Source organism: Rattus norvegicus, chromosome 19, assembly GCF_036323735.1.
Source record: "Rattus norvegicus strain BN/NHsdMcwi chromosome 19, GRCr8, whole genome shotgun sequence".
In the NCBI taxonomy this organism is placed as follows: Eukaryota; Metazoa; Chordata; class Mammalia; order Rodentia; family Muridae; genus Rattus; species Rattus norvegicus.
This window is the reverse complement of record NC_086037.1, coordinates 62,297,960-62,325,298: the sequence shown is the minus strand read 5'-3', so window position 1 is coordinate 62,325,298 and position 27,339 is coordinate 62,297,960. Positions and strand designations below refer to the sequence as shown.

Below are 27,339 nucleotides of genomic sequence, written 5' to 3'. Positions count from 1 at the left end.
TAGTTGCCTTGGAGGATTTCTGTTCATGAGCAAGGCCCCAGGCTGGGGCTCAGGGAGCAGGTAACAGGTGCTTTTCAGGCAGGCTTTGAATGTGGAGGGGGCTTCTATGTACCCGTTCCTCCAGCCTGACTGACTCAGAGGCTTTTACAAGCACTGCCTTCACACCACTAGTTAGAGCTGGCCTTGGATGGGAGAACCGGGCCAGCTGCAAACACCCCAGGAGAAAATACAATTAGATAGATTTAGGACTCTGGCTGGGGCACGAACATGGAAGGGGTCCCTGAGGAGAAAAGCGAAGGGCGGAATGGAAGGGCTCTGGGGGCTAGATTTCCTGGGGTCCAGCCTCAACTGTGGCCAGTCTGATGTGAGGTGGTTCTATCCTTCAGCGTCTGCGGTTTCGCCATCAGGGTCTACCATAGCTATCAAAGGGATAGATACAGACTCTTGAGTCCCCAAAGCCATCTAAAAGGGGCAGAACCCAGAGGCCTGGCACTGACCCTACCACCCCTACCTTTACGGTCGGTGACAGATGGCATCCACTACCCAGGGACCTTCCCATGGGAGCAGCAGTACCACCTTCACTTCCTGTGTGGAAACCTGAGTTGTTTGTTTGCTTCTTGAGACAAGGCCTCATGTAGCCAAGGGAAGGTCTCAGACTCACTATGCACATGAGGGTAACTTTTAACTCCTGATCCTCCGGCCTCCACCTGCAGAGTGCAGGGATCAAAGATGTCGGTCTAAGGGGAAGGGAGGAGTCAGAACTCGCTGTACTGAGCTTGTGGGGACCCACACCTCTGATTCCCCACCCAGGTCCTGCCTACTCTACCACCTCAGACAGAGAAGACAATGCAAGTGGTGTCACGGGCCCTCAGAGGTGAGACGAGAGGCTGTGGTTCCAGGACAAGATGGCTCAGTAGACAAAGGCACCTGGCCACCAAACCTCATGACCTGAGTTCCAATTCCTGGGCTTCTGTGGGACAAAGAAAACCGACCCCTCAAAAGCTGTCCTCTGACTTCTACACACACACACAAATAAATAGACTGCCAACACTACACACACACACACACACACACACACACACACACACACACACACACACAGTGTTAAAAGACACTAGGCTCTGACAACAAGGCACCCATGCACACATTCAAATCCTCCTGGCTTAGTCTCTCTCCAGCTGTGTGCCCTTGAGCAATTCACAGTCGTGAGCCACATCCAGTACAGTTTATTGTATTTCGCCAGTCTGGAGATGCGCTCAACTTCCCTTGAAATCAGGCGTCTTCCCGGCAGTCTCGGCTGACAGTGGATAGATATAGCATGTGACGCCGCCGTAGGTTAGAGGAGAGGCTTGCTACATGGTGGCATTCAGCCTGGCACCACAGGGAATTGGCTTAGCGAAGAATGTGCCCTTTCTCAACCTAGCAGCTGACCCAGCCCCCCTATAACCTACCTAAGTATACGTGGAGCAAGAGCTGTGGGTAAGAACTTTCCCTCCCCCATCCTCAGAGACCAGCACTGCTCCAACACCACAGTCCCGTCAGACCCGAAGCCCACACTCTAGACAGGACCCTAGACCCGATCCCGCTCAGCGCATGACAGAGGTCATGACTGTGGCCTGGCTTGGCACGTCAGGCGATAAGCACATCCATGGAGCTGTGTGCAAATAAATGAGTGGGGTAGGATGATCAGCTGACCCTGGCTGCAGCCCCAAGGGCTTCACCTGTTTACTGTGGCTCCGATGAAGTCAGTCTTGGGGGAACTATCCCTCTGGGGTTGACATCACTGCTCTAGAGACCCATGTGTTCCTCTGGGGCCCCATCTCTCTCCTCTGAATTTGTTCCTATCCCCAGTGTGGAACCTGTACCTGCATAGCGGTTAGGGATGGTAACACACTCAGTCCTGTCCCCTCGCAATGCTCTGGGCCTGGCAGAACTCCCAGGAGGCTCTCAGCTTCCCAGTCTGCTGCTGTGTGATACCGGCCTGATGGCTTGCCTCAGTTTCCCTCTTCCGAAGAACAGGGATGGTCGTGGTGGGGAAGGCGCCGTGTCGGGGGAAAGCGTCAGGCATGTGTCCAACTCAGAGTTAAGAGCTCAGTTAATCTTAGCCATCAATCAGGTGGTAACTCGGAGAACGTTCCAGAAGCAGTAGCCATTCCTAACATCGCTATCAAAAGGAAGCGGAACAGCGCCCTTCTCAGAGGACCGAGAGAAACAGGAACGACGAGCAGGAGGACCCCATTATATATATGATGATGCCCTGCATTTGGCACCAGTAGCCATGTCACGGGCACCACCGTGTAGGTCTTAAAGGATTGGCATGGTCCCTCTATTGTAGGTCAGTGTGCTGGTCCTAGCACTCAGTGTCACCAGCTAGAGCATGGCCTCTTTGTGCATCTCTCTGTCCTGCTGCTCTGTGAGCCCCAAGAACAGGGACAGGACCTGGCTTAGAGCCACAGTGTCCCTATAGTAAAACATCAGGCGTATAAGGGATGGACAGCCAGAGGGGGGCCTCAGCCAACATCAATGCCATGTTCTAAGAGAATCTCCACCATCTCCCTCCCCCTGTCACCTGATGAACAACTAGAATTGTCCTGCTGTCCAGTAAAGCCTCCTCCAGCTTCCTAGTTCCCGCTAAGTCACTGCCTTTCCCTGAAGTACTAGCCGACATCCTGAGCTGTCAGGGCGGGGCCGGAACTATCTCAGGCTTAGCCGGTCTTGCTCAGTGACATGCCAGGTGCCAGGCCTGGAATCCCTGCCACCTCCTCCTGCCAGCTAGCGGGACTCCTGGGGCTGTGAAGGCTGTTGGTGCCAAGCGAGGGCAGTCCCAGGACGGGCTGGCAGTCTGGACCGAGGGGACCACACAGTCACCAGCAGACCTGATAACAAAGAATGCAGAGCCACCAGGAGACAGTAAAGGTCAGTGCTCTCGGTCCCTGCAGGAGCAGGGTGGGGCCTACAGATCAGTGCTGCCCAGGGACTTTCTAGAACAGTGGGAGAGTCCTATATGTGTTCCCCAATGTAACTCGCTACGTAGCCTAGGATGACCATGAATCCTCATACCTGACCCTCCTGTCTGCCCCTCTCAAGAGCTAACCTTTAGAGGCGCGTACCACCATGCTCAATTTATATGCAGTGCTGGGAGGGAACCCAGCGACTCATGCATGCCGGGTGAGTACCCATCAATCTCTCCACCTCCCCCAGCCCACGTCGGAGCACTTGGAATGTGGCCGTTTGTGACGTGCGGAACGGAACCCCTCAGTTCAGCTGATTTTTATTTAACTTAAAGGCCACCCTCTGCAGCTTGGATCACTGTCTCAGGCCAAGCCCAGGGTTTGGGGTTACTACACTGCACCCCAGGAAGGGAAGAGGAGCATCAAAGCCAGAGGCCCTGCTTGTCGCGGAGGCAGTGCTCAGCCTGAATCCCAGGCCAGGCGCTCACAGAAGGCTTGGATGACATCAACCGACTTCACTGTCACGGTCATCACCAGGAACAACACACACCTTACAAAGCAGGAGACTGGAGTTGGGCGAGCCGGAGCCTCTGTCACTTGCCTGAGGGACAGGGGACAGCGCTGACTCATGTCATGGCCACCAGCACTGCCGACCATTCTCTGTCTGCCACAGACATCTCTGAAGGAGTGCCACGCACTCTGTTCCCAGCTAGAGTGCCAGGTTATTCCCTGAGTGGTCTACAGGGGGCACTGGCTTGAGGGCTGCGTGACCAACCTGCCCAACAGTCCTGGAATTTACCATTCAATCAGCCCAGTTATGCTGTCAAAAGTGAATTCCCAATGTCTCCCTTCTAGCTCCTCCCCCTCTGTCCCTCCTCCACAAGATCTGTCCCCCAAACAAACAAGACCTCCCACAGATGCAGTCTGTGGGTCTACTTCTCTCTACCTTCAGCCTATTCCAAGGTGAGTGGGCGCCGCCATACCCGCCTGTCACCTGGCCCACCCTACCCCACAAGCCAATCCACAGAACTGTAAAATCTGTACCCATTGATTGATTGATAAAATCTGTACAGATTGATTGATTCTGTAAAATCAACAGGTAGCTTTTGCACTGGTTTCCAAAACTACGAGCCACGCCCTCTTTCCAACTATGAAATGTGGAGAGCAGATGCCCTCAGTCTGACCCCAAACGGAGGTCGAGTTCCTCTCTACCTCTGGAGGATTGGAGCACGCCTGTAATCTTAGCATTCCAGGGGTAGAGGCAGGAAAGGAGTTTAAGGACAGCCCTGGCTACAGAGCAAGTTGAGGGCCAGCCTGGGCTACAGAGAGGACCCTGCTGACCCTGTGGCTCCATTCCAAAAGGCAGCAGTTCCAACTTGACTACTTTGTGCCTCACCGATACTGCTTTGATAAAGAGGGCCAGAGGCCACTGGATTCTAAGTTGTGTGTTTGCCTTTTCCTCCCATTTGGCACTCGGACATGAGGGAGGGAGACTGACGCATCGGTACGTGGGGGATTGAGGGGCTTCCCAAAGCAAGACTCTGCACAGTAAGCAGGGAAGTCCCAGGCAAACTGGGTTGGGCTGGTCGCTCCCTTTCTATACAAGAGCTGCTGTTAACCTTCTGTGAGAATTACTGTGCATTTCACCACCACTGTCAGGGACCTTGGCTTCTGCTAACTCTGGAATCCTAAAAGCCATGAGGCATGCAGTCATCAGAAAAGGAGTATGCCTTGGGAATTAGATTCATGAGGGGCAAATTCCGCTTGGCCTGGGTAGGTGGGGCATCCTCAGCCAGGGGACACCTAAGCTCAGCTCCAGTAAGAAAAGGCCCACTGCGCAGGAACATTGCTGACAAAGAAGAAAGAGAATGGACGTGCATGGTGTTCAAGGACCACTGGCCCCCAATTGCTTTGTGCTGTCTGAAGCGAGAAGGCAGCTAGCAGAGATTTTTGAGACCGTTTGTAGCACACACAACCAGCTCAGGAGTCTCAGGGGAAAAGGAGCTTTTTCCAAGGTAGACTCCAGTCCTACACAACATGGAGATCTTGTTATTCCAGGCAAGCAAGACCTGGGAACCAGAGCCCCAGCTCTGGAGATCCAAGGAGACAGTGTCTACCTGGAGAGAGCATACACTTTGGTCCCTGGAGCTGAGGAAAGAGTGCGTCAGGGAATCCAGAAAAAAAAGGGAGCCTGCCCAAGGCTAGGTAGAATGAACCTCAAAGTCACTGAGAGGAGGCTAGAGGTCGAGAAGGCTATGTGACTGGCTGCACATCGACCCAGGAGCGGGACTCTTCCCAGAGGAAGACGGAAAACCAATGCAGCTAGCGAGAACTGTGGGAGCTGGACCAGGGGACGCAGCAACCCTAAAGGATTAGTTACACACAGATCCACACCTTGCTAGATTTAAGAGGCTAGGGATGCCTTACCGAGAAATGCAGAGACTCCTGGCTTTGAGAGTTCAGGATGCCAAGACAGTTAGTCATTTCTCTGAATTGGACATACACACAAGCCACACAACCCCCCTCTACTAAGTGGGCTAAGCTTGGCATGGAGCAAATGGAATATGGGGTATGTGTATGTCACTATTTACCTGGACCAGAAACCTCCTCCTAGATGTGGAAGAGTAGTTAGTTCATAAGCCCAGGAAGTAATCCACACTTTATAAGGCTCAGGAAGTTCCTGAAAGCGACGAGATTTACAAGTAATCATTCCTGGAAAAAGCAGACTCCCCAGTCAGTCCAGCTGCCTCCTAGTTCTGTAAAGGGCTCGAGGGATACAGCTATCATGAGTAGCTACGCAGGGGCTTCTCACGCACGAGTAGTCATGTGGGCTCTTCAGTGACGCAGCTGCCTATGAATCATCCAGGCTCCCGTAAGTGACCCCAATAAACTCAGTAGTCCACTAGTCTGTGACCAGTGTGCCCTAAGTGGATCATGCCTCCCTCAGGAAGTCACACAACTAGCCTTCTGTGCATGCACTGCAGTCAATGCAAACCAAGCCTCAAGCCACAGCAAATCTACAAGCAACACAAAGTTCCTAGCCACAGCCCCAGGTCCCTCTGTTTCACAAACACAGACAGAATCCCTAGTCTTTCTCTAAGGCGCTTTTCCTAATCCAGAGAGCAGGAGTTCCCTCCTCCCCAGAATCCTGAGCCATGGCTGTTTTGTTCAGACTTCCTTTGTTTGGGGATGACCCTGACTGGGTTTGGCAGTGCTGGTCACGCCTGTTCTAGACTGAACCCCCAACTGCCCCCCCCCCAAACACACAGGGTTCTGACCAGGATCGGGAGCTACTGGGTGGGAGATCTCAGAAGTCAAGCGTTCTCTCACTACATCCTCTCAAGGACACAAGCTCCTGGCCTGGCTAAGGTCATGCCCAGCAGGGATTTGACTATGAAGTTCCTCCTCCTCTTCCCCTTCCTCCTGTATTCTTGGAAGCCAAGCGTCACTGACGAGCCTGGAGTTAGAGAGGTGGCCAATACTATTCCTGTTTACCAAATGGTCCCCAGGCTGTGTGGACAGGCTCCCTGGAGGGGTCCAGGTGACACAAATCACTCTGCTCCTGAAGGTGTGATGGTGGGAAGGGGTCTGGAGATGAGGGTCTCTCTGCCCAGCCATGTTTCTAAGGAGCCCATTGGACAGGGCATTGTTTACATGAAGAACCCCCTGCCCCTCTTTCCCTCCTTCCCGGAAGGACTGGATCAACATGGAAATAATATATACCACTTTGTGGGGTGCCCACTAGCCCTGGTTATTTAGGGAAATGTGGCTGAATCACAGAGAGAACAAGCCAATGCAGCCTAGGGCTCTTCGAAGACAACCTCCATGTCTCTAAAGGAGGACAACACATGGAGAAGATGGGGACAGAATCCACAGGATCCCCACAGTGCCCATTGGGGTGACCCATCACAAGGTGCCCAGTCAGGTTCGACCCAGAACCCTGTCACTGTCACAACAGTGAACCCACCTGCAGTCTACTTTAAGTGCCCTGTCATTTCCCCCACGTTGACAGCATGGGGCTGTAGAATGGGCCACCAACATACACACAGCTATCAAGAGTGGGACTTTTCCACTTGTGGCCTCGCAGAGCCAGGCAGTTTACCCAAGTGAAAATTCCTAACCAGATGAAGAGGCACAAGCACCCTTAGTATCAAATGGGGTAAGCCCCCTACAGTGTGATAGAAAGGAGAGGAGATGCTGGGGACAACATGGTGTCCTGAAAACCCTAAATGCATGGATGCAGAGGCCCTGAATGAGTGGGCAGGGAAGGACTCAATGCACACTTATGAGTATCTACTGTGATCAGACAGACAGACAGACAGACAGACAGACAGACACACACACACACACACACACACACACACACACACACACACACACACACACATTCCCACCTTACAGACAACAGAAAATCCCTCACGAGACTAAGTTCACTGACCATATTCTATATGCTCTATATTCTCAGGGGCCTGGGTGGGAGGAGGAGAGATAACAAGAAGTGGGACTGGGAGGATGTGAGGACATCAACTTGCTATAACCTAAAACCACCTAAGAGACTGAGGACTGCCAGGATCAGGTTAGTGTACAGGGATGTCTGTGGAGGTTTACCGTAATTATTGATGTAGAAAGACCCTGATCACTGTGGGTGGGACCATTCCCTAGGCAAGGGGGTTCTGAGCTCTATGAGACATGAGGCAGCCAGATGAAAGCTGGCAAATAGGCATCATTTCTCTCTGTTCTGCCGATGTGACCAGCAGCTTGAACTCCTACCTTCGCTCTCCCTCGATGATGGGCTATAACTGGAAGTACCGTGGGAGCCCCTTCCTGGCTAAGCTCACTGTCACACTGAGTCTGTGCTAGCTTCCACAGAGAGCTGTACCTCCTGTTTGCTTCACCTATGTCAGTCACTGCTACTGGGAAGCTGAATAGTCTTTCACACTGCCAAGGCCTGTAAGACCCTTGTCTTCCTGCTCTGTGTGTGTTTCCCCCTGAGGTGGTCAGAGCTTCTTATTGACTTTCCTTGCTCTTTCTATATGAAGGCTATTTAACCCATCCCTTGCCAGCTATGCTGAACCTCACTGGTATCGTCATGGGCCTTCCAGTCTAAGTGACGGAAAGACCAGTTTGTTTGTCCATTTTCCTGTGCTCAAAGGTCGCTTTGTTAATGTAGCCAAATCTGGCCCTGCCTTACTTGTGGCTTCTGTCTCCTCACATAGAGAAAGCCACGGTTTGGGCTGTTGTTGATCTGGGAGCTGATCACCACTAACTTGCTGGAAAGCCAAGAACGAATGTAAAAGTTTCCGCTCTCCCCCCTCTTCCCTGGCCAGCTAAGGGCCATGCCTCCCTCTGGACCTTCACTTGGTGGGATCACCCCCTCTCCCTGGAGCTCCTGCCTGGCACACAGAGAAGGTGACTCACTGCTGAGGCATGGTGTCCTTGCCCTGGGCCCATGCCATATGGCGATAGGACACAGTCCTCACGTAGATGGCAGGGCCCATGCTGAAGAGCCCTCCTTTCCTGGGGGTTTGGGAGGACGACAAGGTAGCTCCCAGTGGCCCTGCAGAAGACAGGCATGCAGCCGGAGACAGTGGGGGAGAAGGAGTCAGAAAGTGTCGGGAAAGTCAAACACACTGACCACAGAAGGGAACCTATGGTCAGAGTCATGGTGAGGTAGAACCCTCCCTCCCCCTCACTCTCTCTCTGTAGTTGCCAGGAACTTTCCAGACTCTTCAGGAACTCAGCCATCAGAAGGGGCCAGGCCTCTGATGGACTTCAGTCTTCTTATCTGCAAAATGGGCCTCCCTGTAACTTCCAGCTTTAAAAAGTCATCTAGCACTGAATAAATCATAACAGCACAGAGGTCAGCTCCCAGTATCCCTGCGTTGAGTACAGAATTATATTCTGGTCTCTGTTCTGCCCATGAGAACATTTAGAAGGGCCAGGCACTGAGAGGCCAAGGAGAGGCTTGTGGGGGTGCAATCCAGGAGCAGGGGGATTAGGAGGGAGAATCACAGCTTTGCTCTGGGCTGGGAAAGGCTACACTTCGTCTGATCTGCACTATACACATGCATTCCTCCCAGGAGTGGAAACTGAGGCTCATATGCTACCCTGTCCAAAGTTGCCCACTGAGGGAAGCACAATGAAAATCCACTCTCTTACCCTGACACAACCCTGTCTGACCCTCATGTCCAAGGCCCGGCTTCACTATTCATATCTACTATATTCTACCTAGCAAGACACTGGTTGTGTCCATGACAAGCGTACTTCTTAGACAGGCATGGCCCTCCCGGTGACCACGTGCTTCCAAGGCAGGGCCTCCCCCGACAAAATAGGCCTGGAATTTCACTTCAGACTCCCACCCCTCCCAGCTAGGTGCCCACCTCTAAGGACCCTGTGAGCGGACAAGGATGGTGACAGCTGGAGGAGTTCTGTCTCTGCTCACCAGCCTGGTGTCTCCCCTGAGATCTATCACTGAGAACAGTTTTGCCTGATCTTGAATTTCACGGGATGGGGCTAATGCCTCTGGTCTAACTTCCCTCAGCAATGCTGCTTTGTGAGAGGCGGCCAGGCTGTGGTGCTGTTCATGGCCCTATAGTACTTTGCTGTGTGACTCTTACTTAACTTGCCCCTGGGGATAGCCCCATCCATTCTTTCTGATTGGGGGCTGCTCTGAACATGGCTTATATTTATGTCTTTCGGTAGAACGAAGCACCTAGGGCATATAACCAGCAGCAGAGTCTCAAGGGCTGTATTGGGAGGATCATATTAGACCTAAGAAGCAGACAATGAAAGGCTCATGGTATCTGAGGAAACAGAGAGGCCTAATGATATGTATGCCCCAGAGCACCCAGCAAGGCCAAAGTACTAAATGTATGTGTGCACGGTCCCAGTCTCACGGGAGGAGACACTGTGAACAGGAAAAGACAGAGGAGCTGGTGTGAGGGAAGATTCTGCCATCGCTCCTTGGAAGAACAGCAAGGCCCCACCTGTCCCAGGAGACTGGAGACAAGGTACGGGGCCGGCTGACTGAGCAAACAGAAGTGCATGAATGAGGCCTAAGTCCGACAAACCCCAAGCACATAATTTTATCTGGAAGACAGCACGTCCAGCCACCCCCCATGCGCCCTCCTCCTCAAGGCAAGGACAGCCTCTGCTCAGAAGCGCCTTTGTCTGTCCCCGGATGGTCCGAGACAGGGTGGCAGAGGACTAGCTTGTGCAAACAAATGACAGGTCACACCATGGTCTCCCCGGTCCCCCACTGATCGCTACAGCTCAAAGAACCAACTATTTTGCCCAGGTCTCCTGAGTTTCTCATTAACACGTCCCCAGCTGGTTGTGCGAGGCCAGGGAGAGCTCTCTGGCCTTGGCGCTAAAACCAATGGGACAAGTGACATGTCTACCCTTTGTGACCTGAGAGCACTCACTCCCTGACAGAACTGGAAGAAGATGGGTGAGGGCCAGTGTGTCCTGAAGGAGGTCACTCTGTAGGTAGGACCTAGAAGGGAAGAGACGGATGGGGGAGGGGAGGGGAGGGGTCTGGGAGTAGGTCAAGCAGGGTACCTGGTTCTTTCTGGGTGAGGCAGATGAATGACTTACTGACTGGGTGGGTCACCACTCACCACCACTGGCTGAAGGCTGTCTATCACCATGGTAGACTACCAGATTCTGCTTGGCCCTCATGGTGGCTGGCCCAGGTTAGCCTCTGACCCAGCCCTGCTTCTAGGCTGTGAGGTAGCCACTGAGGTTACTAAAGCTAGAGTTCTACAGGAGGGACAGAACAACGGAAGATGCAGGCAAGTAGATGTGGGCGCGGCGTCAGTCCCTGCCCGCAGGGACTCCTACGGACCTCTTGTTGGGGCTCCCAGAGTTTCAATGGCTGACAGTACATCTTGGGTTTTGCGGCCCAGGCACGCTTCAGACCCCACCAGAACCTCTGGAAGGTGTCTGTTTCCATGTTGTTTCTCTGCTGCCTCCAAAAGGTAGTAGTCATGGAAACGGTGTGCCTTGCTGACGTGTGTTTTGTGTTCACAGGCTCTAACACAGCAGAGCTGAAAAGCGGTGGTAACGCTCGTTACGCAGTACCATGGCTTCAGAGCCCTTAAAGAACCCAAGGTGCCAATGCTGGTGCTGATGGTGATGATAATGGTGATGATGATGGTGGTGATGATGATGGTGATGGTGGTGATGATGATGGTGATGGTGGTGATGATGATAATGGTGATCTGTCATCTTCTATGAAGCTGGTCACCCTGCCAGTGAGGGGCTAGAGTTGGGTATCAGCCAGACAGTCCTCACAAGGCAAGCACAGGAAGCATATCCTCTCTGGTGGTCCAGCACCCTCTATTCAGGTATGCCAGAGGACCAGACGTTCAATACACAAGAAGGAAGCCCTGGTCCTTGGGCAGCAGGTTGCCAGGTAACTGCTTCCCTGTCATTTACCAACACAAAGACGCTCTGTTTACGGGGCCTCCTTATCTGCTGGGCTCAGAGATCTGCATTTATAAGGCCTCGATTTCAAAAGGGCAAAGGACCTTGAGGAACAAACAGTAGAAGGCAACAGGGCCAGGAACAGACAGGCTGACTGTGTACAGCTCCCCATTAGTGCCTTCTGCAGCCTTGAGGTGTGGTAGGCTTCAAAGATGTAACAAGAAAGGCGCTTTGGCGGTGCCCATGCCCCAAGCATGGCATGACCTACTGCTGGCTATGGGCAGCTCCACTCTGGTGACATTCCCATGTCCTCTGCTCTGTGCTTTACACACTCAATCTAAGGGACTGGCTCGTGTGCAGGCACTGTAGACACAGGAGCTTCATGGTAGTGGGAGCTGGCCTGGATCCACAGGACATCATCCTCAGGGTGATGCGGGCAAAGTGGCTACCCAAGCCAGGGTAGAGGTGCCTCGGGAGGTGAGGGATAGAATTATGTGTGATCCTTAACCCCGCTTTCAGGAGCCCGGGGACAAGAAGCGGAGGACAGATCTCCTGTTCTTGCAACATTCCACGTTAAATGGCAATGCGTGGAAGTAACATATATGCCGCTGACAATGAGATGGACGCGGCCACGTGGCACATACACGCAAGAGAATAGCACCAAGCCACAAGACCCAAAAGCGTGGTACATGCATGCTCCGAGATGGTTGGACACGGCGGACAGTGTGCTCAGGGAGACCAACCAACAAACGGCCTTTGATTCTCCACAGAATATCTGGAGTGGGTCAATTCACAGAGACAGAGAGTAGAAGAACCAGCAAGGCTAGGAAGAAGGAACAAGGCGTTCCCATTTAGTGGCCCTCAGTGGGAACAGATTAAATGAAATGCCACAGAGCCACGCGCCCTTAGAAGTAAAGACCTAACTTTGACACTCTGTGTCTTAACTTTGATACTGTGTGTCTTAACTTTGATACGGTGTGTCTTTTACCGCCACTTTTTAAGATGCCCCTGATTCTTACAAAATGTCTCCAGGAGGCCCAAGGCCTTTCACTCCTGTCTACTCCATGCTCCATAGCCCTTTTTAGATTAAGCACCTCTCCCCTATATCACATTGGCCTCTAGCAGCCATATTCTAGGCGGTTCTCCTTAGCATATCAGGCAGAGGCCCCATACCCTACCTAACCTCCAGGAAAAGCTCTCTGGACTTTGGCACAGTGAAGCCCTTCAAGAAAAAGAAGAAAAGCTTCCACTGGCTACGAAAGCGGGAAAAGTCTATCCAGTACAACAGCCTGTCAAGTATTCCTTGTCCTTCTCTGAACTCTGATTCCAGGACCAAGCCACCTCATTGAGGTCCACACTTCCTGACCTCTAGGCTGAAACTGCTCACACTATCTGTCCTTTCAGGAGCCTGCCAGTTGGGGGAAGCACTGGCCAGCATTCTGAAGACCCATCCCTCTATTTAGGATTCTCCTGTGAGAAGCTTTCTTTCCGAGTGTGAGGAAAACACACAACAAACTAGTTCTTTATTGCAAACTAACTCTCTCTCTCTCTCTCTCTCTCTCTCTCTCTCTCTCTCTCTCTCTGGTGTGGTGTGCGTGCTTGCGTGTGTATGCGTGCGCGCGTGCGTGTGTGTGTGTGTATGGGTGGGGGTGGTGTAGCTCTGTTACTGTCTTGAGCTCACTGCATAGCTAAGGATGGATGACCTTAAACTCCTGATTCTGCTGCCTCCACCCCTCCCACCCACCCCCAACATGGCACAATGCCTGCTTTAAGTGATGCTGACGATGTCCTTGCAAGTGCTAGGTGACACTCTGCCACCGGGCCCATATCCCCAGATCTCCATCTTCAACTTGTTCAGTGCCAAGTTCAGGGGCATTAAGCACGCACCCACCCAATTGTGCAACCAATCACCGCTGTCTGTTAAGAGAATTATTTCATCCTCTGAAACGGGCATCTTGTTGCCATGGCTACATCTTGTTGCCCTGTAGAGCCCCTGCTTCTTTCCGTCACCATCAATGCCCGAGTAAAACCCAATGAAGTATCACAGCACATCATTAGGGTGGCCACCAACCGAGAGCCACTAGTAAGGGTCGGCAAAGCTACGGAGCAGCTGGGGTCAGCAGATAGGGATGGTAAACAATAGTGGTCTCACAAAGACAGGTAATGGAGATACTGGGTCACCCCCCACAATTCCTCTAGTACTACACGTGAAAACACGACCTCAGACTCGAATGTGTGTGTCCAAAGGAGACAAAAGGCCAAAGCACTTGCACGTGTACCCGTTACTATCGTGGCCTCCATCAGATTCATACTCCATGATGTAAAAGATAGGACAGATCCTTTAACATCCACGATGGGACGGCAGCCACAGGGGGAACGCCCATTTCTGGAGTCCTCTGGAGCAGGTCTCTCTGTGTTCTTTAGGAATGGCTCTAGATAGGGGAGAAGGCACCGTGACAGATACCTAGGCTGTATTGATGTATTCTGTGCTCACTGGATATCACTTTTGCCTCCCGGCTGTCAGTGTCTCGCTTGCCTGTCCCACAGAGGGGTGTCACCACTGACTTGTAGACTTGAGGAGACTGAGGTACAGGGAGAGCTCAGCAGGACAAGACGTCAACGTTTTACCATGGAGGTGGGCAGGCCAGAGGGGCTCCACGGACACTGGGTATTCTGACAGAAATACCTGAGGGGAAGCCTTCGAAAGTGATGGTTCAACAGACATGGTCCACCACAGTGGGCGAGACATGGCAAAGACAGTGGGTGGAAGTAGGGGGATGGAAAATTTGAGAAACTTGTAGACCAGGAAGGAGAGAAGGAAAGAGGCCAAAACCAGTGGTGAGCCAATCCACTTCAAAGGCCTGCCCCATGACTGACTTATACTGGTGAGGCCTCATACCAAAGGGGTCCCACAGCCTCTCGAAATAGTGCCACCAGCCAGAAGACAAGCATTCAAACTATGTCTGCAGAGAGTTTTCATCTCCCAACCACAACCCTGCCATAGAGCCCCAAGGCTGGAAGGCCCTCTCCCCGGCGGAACCCACAACACAAACCACCTCCTCCTAGATTTTACAATTCCAGCCTTACTTCACAGCTCCTCCCCTGTCACTGCATGCATTGAACTCATCCATGGAAGATTCCAGCAAACATCCAACACATGTCCAAAAGAGACGCGACACTGTCTCCTAGCTGGCATCAGAGTGGTTGTGTCACCGGGAAGCTGTGGGATCTTGGATAGACGGTAATGCACCTGGAAGACCAATTCTCCACAAGTGAGATGAGCTTAAGTCACACACTTAAGCACCCACTGTCAGTTGCTTTTAAAGCCATGACCGTGGCCATTCTAAACTGAAGACTAGTCACTCGCAGAACCCATGAGCAGGGCACAGAAGTTATCAAACCACCTGCCCAGAGACAGCCCAGCCTTCTTTCTATGAGCCAAGGTAGACCAGATAACTTTTCTCCCAGCTCTGCGCCTGATCCATCTACTGCCTACAGAGCAGGCCCTTACTTATCTATCACTGTGTCTGCCTGAGCCTGCAGGGTATCTTGTGGCTGGGATTCTAGGCCCCAAGTCTGGTACCATGTGCCAGGTAGTGGGCAGGTCACCATCTGTCTCCTTAGCCCCTCACCCACCTCATCCTCCCCCCCCCCAAAAAAAAGAAGGAAATCTTAGCTGGGATGGGAGGATCCTGTCTATCCAGTGGTGCAACAGGACAGCATCAGAAACACTTCTTAAAGCTTTGTGCCGAGGAAGCTTCTCTCCCCCTCTGGCTTTCATCAGATGCTGTGGATCTGAGATGGGATCTTGTGGGGTCACAGTCCATAGTTGGAAGCACTGATTGCAGAGGTGAGGAACCAGGACGTTCGGAAGGGGTTCCCACCCCATACATGGGTACACGGAGAGCCCGCCATTACAATGGTCTCTCTTGATTGTCAATTTGACAAGATTTAGAATCACTGCAGAAACAAATCTCTCGGCATGTCCGTGAGTGAGTTTCTCAATTGAGTTCACTGAGGAGGGAAAATCCAACCTTAATGTGGATGGAGTCCATAAAAGGAGACTGTGCATTTAGGACAAATATCTATCAGTCTGATGAGGGGATAAAGGATGACCAACTACCTCATGCTCCAGCCACCATGACTTCACTACCAGGGCCTGTTGATCATGACAAGTACCAGACCTGATGCTCCCAGCCCCAGCTGGGCTGGCGACACCATTATTAGCTTTGCCCACATAGTCAGGTGATCTCTACCCTACAGACAGGATCTGAAGCCTAAGGAAAACTGAAGTGGCCTACCCAGGTCAGGAAAGTAACCAATGGTAGAAAATATCTACTGAAGCGTATGACTAAGGAAAACGAGAAGCAAAGTGACAGTCCTGGGCCAGAAAGCAGATTTTGAAAATCAAAATAAATGCAATCAGACAGATTCATCCCTCTGGGTGTCTTCAAATTTCTGATATGCCTAGTAGTAGCCTCCTGGGAGAGGTGTGTTATGAGGGACTCAGCAGCTGCATCTATGGGAAAGATATGGCTCTATGGGAAAGAGCAGCGATTGATTATTGATGTCTGCCCTGGGTACAACAGTGGAGAACATGGCAGCACACACTGTATGCACATATCATGGCACCTCTCTGAATATCTGTTAGCTTCCCCCTTGCATTCAATATGTTCAGACTAACTGAATGCAAGATAACTAGCAGGAGTGCCTTGTGGAGGGAGTGTTTGCCCTAACGCTAAATCACACAGCTGGTACTTGTTATTCAAAGACAAAACTAAATTCTCCCAAAGGAAACTGTACTTGAAAGACTCCTCTTCTCTTCTCTTCTCTTCTCTTCTCTTCTCTTCTCTTCTCTTCTCTTCTCCTCTCCTCTCCTCTTCTCTTCCCTCCCTCCTTACCCCACCCCCGGTGTGTATGTGTGACTATGTCTACATGTTCATGTGTGTGTGCATGCATGTTAGTTTGGAGGCCAGGGGTCAACCTCAGTTGTCTTTCCTCAGGAGCCGTCCACACTGTTTTCTGAGACAGAGTCTCTCATTGGCCTGATCTCAATTAGGCTAGGCTGCCTGGCCAATACACATCTCCATGCATCCTGCCATCTCTGTCTCCTCAACACTGAGATGACAACCATATGCCACCACATCCAACTTTTTCTCATGGATTCTTGGGACCAAACTTGAGTCCTCAGGCACACCGAACACTTTCCCAACCCCTGATGTAAACTTTTAGGGGCTGATTTTACACAAGGGTCACTGTTCTCATTTTCCTCAGCAAAGAGGACAATTAAGATAATCTGGGGCTGAGGAGACGGCTCAGCGGTTAAGAGCACTGACTGCTCTTCCAGAGGTCCTGAGTTCAAATCCCAGCAACCACATGGTGGCTCACAACCATCTGTAATGGGATCCAATGCCCTCTTCTGGTGTGTCTGAAGACAGCTACAGTGTACTTATATATGATAAATAAATCTTTAAAAGAAAAGATAATCTAGCCATCAAGTGTTATTGTCAATGCCTTAAACGGAGAGCACAAGAGCCATGGCACAGCCGGTGCTGGGTGGCCTGGACTCCTTAATGGAGACTGAACTCTGGTGTGGAGAATAACATTTCTGCTCTCAGTCCACTGGAGATGCCTGCACACTAGCCCTGATGCCTAGAAGGGTGTTGGACAGCTACGGGATGTGGGTCCATGATACAAAGGGTCCCCAAGAGGCCCCACTGCTCTAGCACAGGAAGCTGAGGGCGGTCCTCCCTCCGGTGATTTGTTTGCTAATTCAAAGCTCATGCTTCATCCTTTGATTTTTCCACTCCAAGGAAGAATCTTGGCCGTGCTGCCTACAGAGTAAACATGGTAGGCCTTCACAGTGTGTCCGTCTGACTGAGGCTGGGGTGCATGTCCAATTCTGTTGTCTAGGTTGTAGCGACAAGTCTCCTTGCTGGCCCAAGCAACCTCACCCATCACTGGGCCAGAGGGAGCCACCGTGGTCACAGTCACCTGCCCTGTTTGAGACTGGCACCAGCCAGGGCAGTAAGAGAATGTAGAGTGTTCACCAGAAAAGTCTAAAACAATTGCCCTTTCTGGATGAACAGGAGGAAGGCATGTTGAGCCAGGGTTTCCTCAGTGCAAATGGCTGCCCAGAGGCTGGAGGCCTGTTTCCCGCATCGCTGTGGGCCAAGGCCAGTGAGTCTCCCAGAGTCCTAACCTACTCTGGTGCCCGGAGATCACCAAACCCCCACCTTCCAAAAGAGTAGAGTTGGGTGTAAAAGCTACAATCAGGAAAGATAGAGATAGCTTCCACTAACAAACGGATCGAGGTCCAGACTCAGGGTCCTGGATTCTTAGAAGCCAAGCAAGTGACCTTGGCAATCCCTACTCGCCAGCCCACCTTTATGCCAACACCTCCTCATTCCCCAGGCAGCAGTAGATGGATCACTGTCTCCAGAGGACCTCTCCTGCCCCTCCTGGGGACTGAGCCACCCAAAGAAACGCAGCCAACACTCTGCCTGCCCTCTACACCTCTTTGAGGTCTCAGCTCCCGCTCTGGACCAGAGGATACACAGTAAGAAACCTGCCTCTGTTAGATCTAGCAAGTCACGACACAAGCCAAAGCTGCAACAGAGATGGGTGGTGAGGAGCGGGAGACACACAAGCCAAAGCTGCAACAGAGATGGGTGGTGAGGAGCGGGAGAACGTCTTGCTTCGCTCCTCTTCCTGAGGACCAAATGCCTCCGGGATGAGGCGGAAGACCTGCCCTTCAACAATGGTCTTTCACTAATCCCCAGAATCTGTCTAATGTGACAAGGAGGCCTCTGTGGGTGTGAAACAAGGAAGGGAGAGGCCTGATTAACAGGGTGATCTCGGGGCCCCTGAGAGAAAGAGACAGAGAGGAAGAACCAAGAATGATGTGAAGTCACAGATACACGTTAAAGAAGCAGAGACCACTCTGCCCGTAGAAAAGGAGCCACAATCCCCACCCACTCTCTACCCCGCAGTGGCACTGCCTGCAGCTGATAACTGCCAGTACAGGGACATCCTTCCATCTTGCTTCAGCGTACGAGACCCATTTCGGACTTGTCCCACCCAGGGATATAAGAGGATATGCTTGGGAGAATTTTGTTACATCAGCCTTAAGTCACCAATGCTCAGAATTTTCTGCGAGCCTGAGCCACAGAATAGCCACAGATAACGTCACTGTTTCCATACACTGTCAGAAGGGAAGGATGGTAAAGCGGCTCTACATACGCAAGGCCCATGTGTGTCTAGGAGGCATCTACCTGAAACTGCTACCCAACATGCCCCGCTCAACTTTCACCTCCGGACGTCTGTCCCCAGGACCAAAGGTCAGGCCCAGTCTGCCGTGTGGCGTGAGGACTCTAGACGGTTGATGGGTATTTTCAGAGCTTTACTGTCCCATTTGTCACTGGCTAATTAGCCAGGAGTGACTAATCAGAAAACAGTGGCATGGAGCAAACACTCCCGGTGTTCTTGGCTTTCTGTTGCCCGTGGTTACTCAGAACCCTCTGGCTGTCACTGATGGAGCTTGGGGGGTGGGGGGCAAATAAGGCTCAGGTTTTCTTTGTATTCTTCTGGGCAAATTCGGATAGCCTTAGGGTTGTCCCCAGGGAAAGGTGTTGGATTGCTGCTTCACCTCAGTACAGCGTTTGACCAAAAGCCAGGGTTCTCGCAGTCCCTGCTGGCAGCTTTCTAGTCAAGTCATTGCTAACTCACAGGCTGAGCTGTGGAAGCATGAACAGCTAGCTCCTCTCCTGGCAACGGCAGTCACATGACATTGCTGCGGGCAGAGACCAGGTAGACATTCACTGACACAGCAAGACCCTCAAACACTGTTCCATCCAGCGCTGTCATGGACACAGAACCAAAGCAGAGACAGATAAACAGAGAGAAGCCACTAACTCCCTGCTGCCCTCCCATACGGCAGAGGACAGGGCACACACACTCAGTTATCCACCACCCTCTCCAGGACCCCTGTCACAAGTAGAGTACACATCCACCTTCCAGTCTCGTCAACGCTGTATACAGCAGCTGTCTGGAAGCTTCCATGTCACGGATGAGGAGGACATTGAGGAGGCATTGTGCATGCATGAGTGGCTTCAGGCCACACAGCAAGCAGCTGGAGATGGCGGCGCCTAACCAAGGTGGAAGGACAGGGCAAAGAGAGCTAACATGGGCATGTGCTGATTGCTTGTGTCCAATGGGGAAGAACAGACTCACTGTACACTCATATGCACACCCTAACAGGTGTGTGTGTGTGTGTGTGTGTGTGTGTGTGTGTGTGTGTGTGTATACCAATGAGCATACATGAACATCTAAACACATGGACACATGCACGCACACACACACACACGCACGCACGCGCGCGCGCACACACACACACACACACACACACACACACACATATGCACAACAGACTCATCCCTGCAGGATCCTCTATACAGGATGGGTTTCCTGGGGAGGTTTGGGGCGAGGGGGATCTCAGGGCAGGGCTGACTGATGCTGGCAAGGAGCAGTGGGTGAAGTCAGCTGTCGAGTCTCCTAGCGGCTCTCCGCCCGCCCCACCGGCTCCTGGCCTGGTAATAAAAGGGAGATGAAGAAAGATGGAGAGAAACACCCACATTGGCAGGGCTGCCATTCTCCAGGGTAAAGGTCTACTGCAGACAGCTCAACCAACTCGGCAGGGTTAATCATTGCCTTGGGAGGGCCAGCCAATACTCCATAGGCCCAAGGAATCAGCAACCAGCTTACGGGCAAGCATTGAGCTCTGGCACCCGTCAAAGCCCCGCACTTCGGGGTCCTGATTCAGACTAAGTATTGGCCAGGTTGTCAAAGAATCCCTCTTCCCTGGGGCTGGAGAGATGACTGAGCGATTGAGAATCCCTCCTCGCTAACCACCTATCCTAGGCTTTTCTCTTTAGGAGGCAATGGTCTCACTGTGTAGCTCTAGCTGGCCTTGAACTCACAGAGATCTGCCTGTCTCTGCCACCCAAGTGCCGACAGGCAATCCAATCATGACCTTGCCCTTTCTCATCCAAGCCAAGGGTAAAAGAAGTTAGCAGCTGAGCATACAGGCCCAAGCAACAGGCCTGGATTCAAATCCCACCAAAGACTGGCAAGCTCAGACACCAGTGGGATACTTGAGGGCTCAGTGAGTTAAGATCTGGTAGGCAAGCATGAGGACCCGAGTTCAAATCTCGATCCCAGCCAGATGTGGAAGTGTGCACTTAAAATCCAGCACTGGGGAAACGAGAACAGGCAATATCCCTACGACTTACAGGCCAGCTGGGCTAGCCTACTCTACAAGCTCCAGGACACCCCCCCCCAAAAAAAAACACCAAACCTCTAGATATTTCATGCAATCACACATGGGTACACTCACACCCACACACAACAACTAAGCTCCCACACACAAATCAACATATGCACACATAAACACATCCGCCAGGGGGCAGGAGACCGAGAGGATAAATGGATCAACGCATACGAAATGCCACTGACACAGCGCTGAGGCCTTGTAGTATGAAGGGTGCCACGTAAGACACAGGTCAAGGTAAATCCCTTCACCCAAGAACATTGCTGGGGCAGTCTCACAATGCCAGGGCTGCAGAAGAGGCTGGGATCAGAGTCACAACACTCAGGTGACAGTGAGGGCACAGCAGAGTTCCATGTCTGCTCCCTCCTCCCCCCGAAGGACACTTGGCCTTGATGCACAAGAGGGCCCAGGATCTAAAGCCTCCATATAGCCACTATGTCCCCATATTCTACGACCTGTCTCTGCCTGCCATCCATGGCAGAAAGATGTTCCTGGGTTGGTTTCCTGGGCCTCAGATGGACAGAATCAAGGTTCTAGACCCTGGAGACTACCCCCTCTTTCTTTATTCTCCTCCTTCTTCAAAAGGTGTGCTCCCAAGCCTCAGCTTTTTCTTCTTAGAGCGAGGTCCAGCCTTGCCATCCTATAAGCATCTGTCTCTGGCCATGGGGACCCTCTACCTAGCGAACCAGGGTGCTTAGAGATGGCCAAAGACCATCAGGCCAGGAGGCAGCAGGAGCAGGGAAGGCAGGTGTCTTTCTCCTTCAAGAAGATTTGCAGTGGGGTTGGGGATTTAGCTCAGTGGTAGAGCGCTTGCCTAGGAAGCGCAAGGCCCTGGGTTCGGTCCCCAGCTCCGAAAAAAAGAACCAAAAAAAAAAAAAAAAGATTTGCAGTTCCTTCCCCTCATTCGTACCATGCTGCATATAGCCCACACTGGCTGCCCCTAAACTGTGATCCAACCACACACTCCTCTCTGTCCCTCCAGATCTTTCCAAAGCTTAGGCCTTACCACACAACTCTTCCATGGGCACAGGAAACTGTTCGCCTATGCGATCCAATCATTCTGCTCCTCTCCACCTCTCGAGGCCCGGCACTGGCTTTGGCTCTCCCACATCATAAAGGGACATGTGCTAGTCTTGACCCAATCTCACATGATCACAAGTGCCCTACCAAACAGGGCCTTTGCAGCCTGGTACCAGGTCTGTGCGGCAGAACTCTGCCACGGTGGGGTGCTTGGTACCACATGGTGCAATCTGACTTACGGCACCTACAGGGAGCTCGAAGCCCTGGAAAGGAGGCTTATGAGTCTGAATTGCACCTTCTCTGTCTGTTTTCCTTTAATTACACAGGCAGACTTACTGTGTGCCCCACCTCACCCTGCCCCATGGTTACTGGACTGGGCAGGGCAGGTAGGTACATGATTGGCAAACAGAACTTGTGCTTGACAACCTACTGACTGTCCTTGATCACCAGCTGACTGCCACGGTCTCCATCTCTTTTGGTCTGAAAACACTCTGAGGACTGGAAGCACAGGGCTTTTTATTCCGTTCTGTGCTGCCCTGTAAATATCAGCTGAAGAAAGGAAGACAGGAACCAATGAACGACTTGTGACTCAGACACTGTCTCTTCCTCACCAAGCCTCAGGAACACAAGCACCCTTGGCCACATCTTCTCTTCCCCTTGCTAAGGGGACAGTGTACCCTGCAACCAACCATCCTCCACCTGCACCATCGTGAGCCAAGCACCCTGTCCTGTGGGGTCTCCCCAACCCCAGACACACTACCACCACACCACCATACCACCACCTCCCCCCGAGTCACAGAGGAAAACGGAGGGTGAGTCTGCCTTCCCTTCACTCAGAGAACCAGACTTTGGTCCCTTCTCCCTCTTGCCCTGAGCTCTGGCTCTCTGCCTTCGGCTCAGGCAATGGAGTCCCCTACAGGAGTTTACAAAATATATGTAACTTGTAAGGATGAACTTGGAGTCTTTTATAAACCAAACGAATGCCTTTCATCCCTGGCTGTTGGCTGGGATGTTCCCTGATGCCTTTACTCACCACCGTGAGCATCGCCACGTCCCACCCACCCACCCACCGCCTCGTCCCATTTCCTGCCAATGTAGGTCACGCTGGATTCTCCTGCCTTCACTAGATCTGCCTCCGGTGAGGGTGTGACTCCGTCGGAGACAAATTTAGAAGTTCTCTCACAGGCACGTAGGGACCCTGTGCACTCTCATTCAACTGAGACCCAGACTGTCACCACACTTGGAAATCTGTTCAGAGGTCTCCCAGCCTGTGGGGTTAACAATCATGTCCCTTGTGGGTAAAAGCCACCTTCACAGAGAAACAATTTAAGGACTGGGGGGGAGGGGAGCTAAACAGAAACTGATTGGCCAGGGGTACAATAGAGCCCTACCTTCTAACTCTCTGTTCTTCTGCCTGGCTGGAGCGCCGAGCTCATGTCGGACGGGCAAGCCCTCACTGTTTCACCCAGCACAGGGATGATGGGTGTGTGAAATCAAACAGTGGGGACCACTGTCTTCAAGGATGAGACAGTCAAGGAGCTGGGTGGGGAGGCCTCCGACAGGACATAGGAAAAGAAGAGGTTGTTTTTGGTGGCCTGATCCTGCAGCGGTCTAGGAGTGTGCAAGAGGGAGGCTCTTTTACGGTGCCAGCAAAATGTTGTCTAAAGGTCTAGGGAGCCAAGAGGACTTGGTCGGCATGGAGAATGAAAAAGTCTGAGCCAAACTTGGATTTGCTGACTGGAAAATGAGGAGTTGAACTTTGTCTTGCAAAGAATCTAAAGAGTAAAGTGGAAATGGGAAATACCAGCTCCAGGGGGCGGAAGTACAGCCTGGAACACACGTTCACACACATTCACACGTATGTTCATAGGCACTCATATTCAGACCCACCTGGCACACACACATTCACACATGACACATATATCCACACACAGACATGTGGCACACACATAGTTACACATAGCATGCATTCATATATGGCACATACATGGCACACATATTCACCACAGCACATGCATACAGCACACACATTCATATGCTCCTCCACAGACATACACACACACCCCCATCTACATAAACATTCACGCATTAGCATACAAAATGCCTCCACCCACATATCTACAGACTAACACTCATTCACATATGCACACATAGAACACCCTACACACATCAATGTGGAATACACGTGTATCAATGTATATACACACCACACCCCTGCAAAAACAAAATATGCACATGCTGTGTGCCTGTACGCACACCGCTAAACATATACATACACGTGCAACCTCTGTGCATATGCAGTTTGTACGCACATATACAATATTCCACATTTAAATATATGTGTATGGTGCTAGAGAGATGGCTCAGTGGTTAAGAGCACCCGACTGCTCTTCCAGAGATCCCGAGTTCAAATCCTAGCAACCACATGGTGGCTCACAACCATCTGTAACGAGATCCAATGCCCTCTTCTGGTGTGTCTGAAGACAGCTACAGTGTACTTATATATAATAAATGAATAAATCTTTTTTAGAAAAAAGAAAAAATGGGGTTGGGGATTTGGCTCAGTGGTAGAGCGCTTGCCTAGGAAGCGCAAGGTCCTGGGTTCAATCCCCAGCCCCAAAAAATAGAAAAGAAAAAAAAAAAGAAAAAAGAAAAAATATATGTGTATAATGCACACTCACATGTATATACAATACTGAACATTATAATGTATGTTTGTATACACATGCACATAAGTACGCAGCTTCATACACCTGAATTCCTGTTTACTTGTGAGCAAATATCCCTTGCATAGGCCCGACGGCCTGTGCTGCACCCAAAGCAGAAATGGGGGCTTCCGGGATCCAAGCCACAATAAAAAGGAAGTGGTTTGGGGACACTCACAGAGCCTGGAAATGCTTTGCTCACCAACAAGTAGGGCTCACACGCCTGAGGCACACACCCTGAGCTCAAGCAGCACCACGTCTTCTCTGAAAGACCTCGTGTGCCAGCACCCACCTCACACGGCGCTGCGGACTTGGCTGTAAGAGCCCCTCCTTTTCCATGTCTGTAACTTTCCACCCCTGGTGCCATTTAAGGACCAACTTCCTCCTCTTGTGTAAAAGATACTCACACAGACTTAGAAACCCGTCCTGTGAATTTGGATTGACTGTGTGGGACAGAGCAGAAGTAAGTCCAAAGCCTATGATGGCTGGACCGAGGCAGCTGACCCGGGCCAAGGCCAGCACTTAATTCTACCCATGACCAATCCAGGGAACCAAGGGCTACAAGAAAGGAGAAATGGATTTCCTGATGGAGGCTTGTTCACACTGTTCTTGTGCTGAGTGGGTGTGATTTAAAAGCTCCTTAAAGTAGCCACATCCGGCTAGGATGTGAAGTGTCTTTCCTCAGGGTGGCTGGCTATACTAGTGGTAAGAGCCTGGTGTACTTCCTCTTTAGGAAGAAAGCAGAAGTGGAGATGGACTGTCGCTGTGAAGACTCAGGGGTCACAACAAGGTGACAGGAGTCAAAGTCTCTCTCCCTCCCTCCCCTCACGACCCCCAGGATCTTCACTATGTGCTATGTAGTTCTGGCTGTCCTCGAACTCACTATGTAAACCATGCTGCCTTGGAACTCACAGAGATCCACTTGCCTCTGCCTCACATGTGCCTGGATTAAAGATGGGTGTGTGTCAATTGCATAAACAATGAGTCATGTTCACTTATTTCCTGAGAAGGAAAGCCCTGAGTAAAACAGGAACCTGTCTCCGGCAGGGACAAGCTCGCCCATCTTGATCCAGATGCAGGTTTCAGACAGTGAATTTTTTCTTTTTTGGAACCAGTCAGTCACCTTTTAGTAAACACCAGTTCTTGGTCAGGGTATGAAGATTCAGCCAGTTGAATTCTTCCTAGATTGGAGCGGGCCAGGCGGTTATGCTCGCCCAGGCAGTGCCCTCTCCACAGTGACCCCTCTTCAGTGGTACTGGTGTCACCGCTCATGTTTAAGTTCCTTGTACGAAATGCACTAGCTAAAAACCACTTAGGCTGCCAGTACCATGTTAATCCCTGATGCTGCCTTTCTGAACGTTGATGGTACTTGTTGTAATACTGGTCACACCCTCTCCGAAAGGCTCCTGCAATGTGCCACTGGAGGTGAAATCCTGCATCAATATCCAGCTCGGCAGCTCTCCAAGTTTAACCTCCATGAGCTTCTTCTCCTTCAATGGCATGAGAGATGCCATCTTGAAGTCATGGTGTCCACAGAAATCCAGTGAATTATTTTATCCTCACCTCAACTCTAGGTGGAGAAACTGAGACACTGAGGAAGTGATTGGCCTATCTGAGCTCAAGGTCAGACACTCACCCCAAGATTCTGACCTCCTGGCACATCCAGTCCCACTGCCTTTCTGCAATGAGGCACCCCACGAATGCTTCACAGAATTTGGGAGGCCAGGGGTGGAATATTAGGTGGCCCTGAACATCAAAAGCAGGGGTCAACGTGATGTCCTGGCAAGAGCTATATGTGTAACTCTATGTTCTTACATGCATGTAAGCATGGGGCCCCTGAAGAGGGATCTCTATCGGTCATCTGACATTTGGATGTAACCAGGGTGGAGATGACCCTGTTCTGCTCAGGACAAGGATGGCCACGGAACCAGGCATGAGCACCTGAGTTGGCTTAGAGTTCCACTAGGCAGAGGTAAGATAAATATTCCTTCCCAGACCTATAAAAGGGCACCTTGCCTAGGCCAGGAATGGAGAATTCACAAGTCCAAGACGAGAGTGTGCTCACTCTCTTGCCCATCATGGCATGAGTACCCCACCCTAACAATAAGTAAATGAATAAACACAATTTTAAAAAAAGGAGGAAGGGGGGCTGGGGACTTAGCTCAGTGGTAGAGCGCTTACCTAGGAAGCGCAAGGCCCTGGGTTCGGTCCCCAGCTCCGAAAAAAAGAACCAAAAAAAAAAAAAAAAAAAAAAAAAGGAGGAAGGATGCAGAGGTTGGCCTGTAGCCTCCACATACATGTGGTACACATAAACACGCATGTGTGCCACATGCTCAAACACAAACACACACACACACACACACAGCAAAATAACCCTAAAACTTACAAAATAAGGAATATTTGAGGTTTGAGGGAACATGGACATCGAAGGGACAGAATCCCTCAGCAGGTAGACTTGTACCCGGGGCATTCTGACCACATATGAAGGCTGGTGTCTCAATCACCTGGTTGTCATGGTGGTCAACTACTTGGCTCTCGTTCTGTTTCTTCATCTAGACAGAGACGCTGAGCACTGGGACCTCTCAACATGGTAGAGGTTACTCTCCTTGGTGGTTTGAATGAGAATGGCCCCCAAAGTCCTATATATTTGAATGCTTGGTCCCCAGGGAAAGGAACAGTTTGGGAAGGATAGAAAATGTGGCTTTGTCCTAGATGTCTCACTCAGGGTGGGCTTTGAGGTCTACGAAGCCCGTGTCATTCCCAGTTAGCGTCTCTGCCTCATGTCTGTGCATTAGGATGTAAGCTCACAGCTATTGCCTCCAGTTCCATACCTGCCTGCCTGACACCATGTTTCTCATCATCTCGATCAGGGTCTCGCTCTCTGAACCTGTAAGCCCTGAACAAACTT

At 51.4% G+C, this 27,339-nt stretch overlaps 1 protein-coding gene, 2 long non-coding RNA genes and 1 pseudogene across 5 annotated transcripts in view; 1 reads left to right on the top strand and 3 right to left on the bottom strand.

Annotated features, from left to right (window-relative positions):
* Cmip (c-Maf-inducing protein) overlaps nt 1-27,339 on the bottom strand; it is a 206,042-nt gene that overhangs the window by 94,145 nt on the left and 84,558 nt on the right. The window lies entirely within an intron of this gene.
* Nucleotides 1,211-3,224, bottom strand: LOC120098622 (uncharacterized). Of its 2 annotated transcripts, none has more exons than XR_005497017.2 (3): nt 3,095-3,224; nt 1,866-2,164; nt 1,211-1,371 (listed from the first exon to the last, which is right to left on the bottom strand). It is a non-coding gene; the product is annotated as an uncharacterized LOC120098622 (long non-coding RNA). The 2 variants fall into 2 exon arrangements; XR_005497018.2 differs by having other exon boundaries at nt 3,061-3,212.
* LOC102548350 (uncharacterized) lies at nt 2,696-4,391 on the top strand. Its single transcript, XR_010060491.1, has 2 exons — nt 2,696-2,916; nt 3,202-4,391. It is a non-coding gene; the product is annotated as an uncharacterized LOC102548350 (long non-coding RNA).
* On the bottom strand, nt 23,369-25,952 carry LOC134483650 (ATP synthase subunit f, mitochondrial-like; annotated as a pseudogene).